This window comes from Cebus imitator, unplaced genomic scaffold (genome assembly GCF_001604975.1).
Source record: "Cebus imitator isolate Cc_AM_T3 unplaced genomic scaffold, Cebus_imitator-1.0 Scaffold326, whole genome shotgun sequence".
Classification (NCBI taxonomy): Eukaryota; Metazoa; Chordata; class Mammalia; order Primates; family Cebidae; genus Cebus; species Cebus imitator.
Genome location: NW_016107641.1, coordinates 109665 through 113799, shown reverse-complemented (window position 1 = coordinate 113799; position 4135 = coordinate 109665). Strand labels below are relative to the sequence as shown.

The 4135-nt window shown below is 54.8% G+C and overlaps 1 pseudogene; it reads left to right on the top strand.

Moving 5' to 3' along the window:
- Nucleotides 1-2165: 2165 nt before the first annotated feature.
- On the top strand, nt 2166-3792 carry LOC108286711 (annotated as a pseudogene).
- The last annotated feature ends 343 nt before the right edge of the window (nt 3793-4135 follow it).

Sequence of the window (4135 nt, the reverse complement as noted above, 5' to 3'; positions counted from 1 at the left end):
CTGGCCGCCTAGTGGACAAATACAATGGCTTTGCTGTTAGCAGCCCACACCCACATTTCCTGCACGGAAGGCATGGGACTCCCCCGTCCCCTCTGCCCAAGCCCAGCCCTGGTCTCTGAGCTAGCACGAGCTCACTGGGTAGGCTGCAGGCAGCAGGCAGGAGTGGGGCCTTGATGGAAGGGTGGTGCTGGGCACTGAGGGTGGGCAGAGGGACGCTCACTTGCTCATGTGGCTCAGCTTCACGGAGGCATCAGGAGCAGGAGTGAAGGAAGCAGAGTGACAGGGGCCACTCATGGGGAGACAGATGGGCAGTCTCCTCCACACGCTGGAGATGACATTGGGGGCACCTGCTCCACCCACAGCCACACACTCAAACTGCCCCACACCCCGTGCTGGGCCCAGAAGCAGCTCTGTTTGTATGGTATGACCTTGGTGGTCAGATCAGGCAGGGACACCTTGACCGAGACTAGAGCATCAGAATCTCTCCCCAGCAACACAGCTATGGGGTCATCTGAACAGAGGACGAGCAACCACAGACTGCAGGGCTACTAACAGCCAAGTGCACAGAGAGGCAGAGGTGGGGTAGAGAGGGCAGGTGCAGAGGGAGGGGAGGGGCTGGGCTGAGGCTGCATTGCCCAGGAAGCGGGGGAGCCTGAAGGAGACCCTAAGCAGAGTTCCTGTGGGCTTTCCAATGTGTGGTCCTGCTGAGGCCTGGCTGCCCTGTGATCACAAGCCGGCGACCTGCGGTCACTACCATCCTGTCCTTCTGGTCTCTTTTTGGGTCCTCCCTCTGCACAGCCTGCAGGCAGGCTCAGGCTGGGATCTGCCATATGGACCCTGAGGCAGGCTTTCTTACACTTTCCATGGAAACTCTCCAGCTGATAGAAGAAGTGAACACCCCCAAGCTGGGGCCACATTCTCCAGTGTTCTGCGAAATTTTTGCAAGGTTGGTGGTTCATCTAAAGATTCGTGATTTAGAAATGGAACTCTTGATATTTAGGGAGAATTTTCACATCCTCCTGAAGAACTCCTCCTTCTCCAGGGCTGGGTCAAAGTCCAGTGTCCAGAATCCCCCCGGTCAGCAGTCCTCTCAGCTTCCCCATTTACCCAGTGTCCAGCCTGCGTGGGCCCTTCAGTCCCGGTGGCCATGGTGAGGCTGGGCCCCTGAGCCTGGTCACCATCTAGGGACCCGCTGCGGGTCCAGTGGTGTGCACACTCCATCTCTCACCCCTGACCTCTGCCTGCTCCCTCCCTCCCTCCCCACTCCCCCATTCACAGACACTGAGCATCGGCTCTCAGGAGTTTCCTCTTCACACAAGATGGAAGAGAGTTTAACTTCAGGCCGCTGTTTCTCACTGTATCTTAGTCCATTTTGCCTGCTATAAACAAACTACCACAAACTGTATAATTTTTAAACAACAGGAATTTATTTAAAACGGTTCTGGAGGCTGGGAAGCCCATATCAAGGCGAATTAGGTTTCCGGTAAGTCAGCTCTCTGGTTCGCGTTAGCATCTCTTGGCCAACAATGTCTTCTCTGTCCTCCCATGGTGGAGGGGGCCTCTTCTATAAAGGCACTAATTCCACCCATGAGGCTCCACCCTGGTGACATAATCACCTCCCCAAACCCCCACTTCCTCATACCATCTCTTGGGGGTTAGGATTTCAACATATGAATCTTGAGGGGACACTAACTTTCAGGTCACAGCATTTGGACTTATGCCATTGCCCCCGCCCCTGACCCTCTAATTCTTGGGCTGTCGGACTCAGACTGAGGCACACCACTGTCATTCTTGGTTCTGTGGCTTGCAGATAGCAAACTGTGATACTTCTCGGTCTCCATAACCACATGAGCCCATTCCTATAATAAAACTCCTCTCACATATACCTGTACATATCCTGTTGGTTCCATTTCTCTGGGTAACCCTGGCTAATACACACTGCAAGCACCTGTGTAATACCAAGGGCCTAGCCATCTGCTTGAAATGTAAAATAGAAAACACACACACACACACACACACACACACACACAAAGAGAGAGAGAGAGAGAGGGAGAGAGAGAGAAAGAGAGTGAGGCCCTGCCTGGAGCCACCTGCCCAGTGCTTGTCCCTAGACAGACACCCAGTCCCCTTTGCCTGTCTCCATCACAAGCGCTGCCAGCCTGTCTGACAAACTGCCCTACAAAGTTACTGACATAGGCTTGGCTGCCTGGGGACAGGAGGCCCCGAACATTGCAGAGAATGAAATGCCAGGCCTGATGTCCACGCAGGAGCTGCACTCGGCCTCCAAGCCACTAAAGGGCACGCACATGGCTGGCTGCCTGCACAGGACCATGGAGACGGCCATCCACATTGACACCCTCGTTGGCCTGGGGCCCCAGCAGCAACATCTTCCCCACCCAGGACCACGCATTGGCTGCCATTGCCAAGGCTGGCATTCCAGTATAGGCCTGGAAGGGCAGAAGAGCAAGGAGTAACCGTGGTGCATCGAGCAGTTGCTAATTCAAGGATGGGCCCCTGAACATGATTCTGGAGGATGAGGGTGACCTCACCAACCTCTTCCACACCATGTACCCACAGCTCTTGCTGGGCACCTGAGGCACCTCTGAGGAGACCATGGCTGGGGTCCACAACCCACACAGGATGATGGTCAGTTGGATCCTGAAGGTGCCTGCCATCAACATCAGTGACTGTCACCAAGAGCAAGTTCAACAAGCTCTATGGCTGCTGGGAGGACCCCATAGATGGCATCAAGTGGGCCACAGAGGTGACGATTCCTGGCAAGGTAGCGGTGGTAGCAGGCTGTGGCAATGTGCCCAGGCCCTGCAGGGTTTTGAGGCCCATGTCATCATCACAAGATCAACCCCATCAGTGCACTGCAGGCTGCCATGGAGGGCTACGAGGCGGCCACCGTGGACAAAGCCTGTCAGGCAACATCTTTGTCACCACCATGGGCCGTGTCAACATCGTCCTTGGCTGGCACTTAGAGCAGATGAAGGATGAGGCCATCATGTGTAACACTGGACACTTTGATCCTGTGTGACACTGGACACTTTGATGTGGAGATTGATGTCAAGAGGCTCAGTGAGAACGCTGTGGAGAAGGTGACCATCAAGCCCCAGGTGGAAGAGTACTGGCTGAAGAACGGGCACCGCACCATCCTGCTGGCTGAGGGTCGGCTGGTCAGCCTGGGTTGTGCCATAGGCCATTCTGGCTTTGTGATGAGTGACTCCTTCATCCACCAGGTGATGGTGCAGGTTGAGCTGTGGACCCACCTAGATAAGTACCCCACTGGGGTTCACGTCCTGCCCAAGAAGCTGCATGAGGCAGTGGCTGAAGCCCATCAGGGCAAGGTGAATGTGAAATTGAGCAAGCTGACTGAGACGCAGGCCCAGTACCTGGGGCATGTCCCCTGATGGCCCCTGGAAGCCTGATCACTGCCACTACTGTGAGCCAGTCCTGTGTTTCACCTTCCAGCTGCTGTCCTTGTCCAGGTCCTGCCTCTTCTTCCAAAGAGCAAATGGCACCAACTTTGCAATTGTTTTATCAGTGTCCCTCATCGACTCCCCAGGGATGGTCACTCAGCTTTTGGCTTTGCTGCACCCCTCATGCTATTCCAAGTGTGTCCGGGGGACTGAGAGTCCCCTGCTCAAGCCTTGGTCACGTCGGAGGTACGTGGGAGACAGGCATAGGGAGCCCGGAGCTGAGCGGTCTCAGAACTGCTCGCTGAGTCAGTCCTTCCTTAGCCTGGTAGTCAGCAGTGGAGTCACAAGGCCCATGTACTTCACCATCTAGGCCCTCACCTGGCCTGCGGACTTACACTATGTGCTTGGTTCACAGGTTCAGCAGTTCCTCAGCCCCTGACAGATGAGAAGGAGCTATATTGAGGGGCAAGGAGGAGCTATTGTTTGAATTTTCCTGAGATCTTGTCTTAGTGCTGGGCCTTCTCTTAAACCTCGTAACAATGAGGCTGGTACTTCCAGTCCCTGTTTTATAGGGGTTAGAACAGACTGTTAAGGGACAACTGAGAAAGAACAGAGAAGTGACAGCAAGAGCTTGAGGGGGGCCAGAAAATCATCAAACAGGCATAGATCGGCCACCACTTTGTAACAAGAGGGTTCCTATCACAACCCTGGTC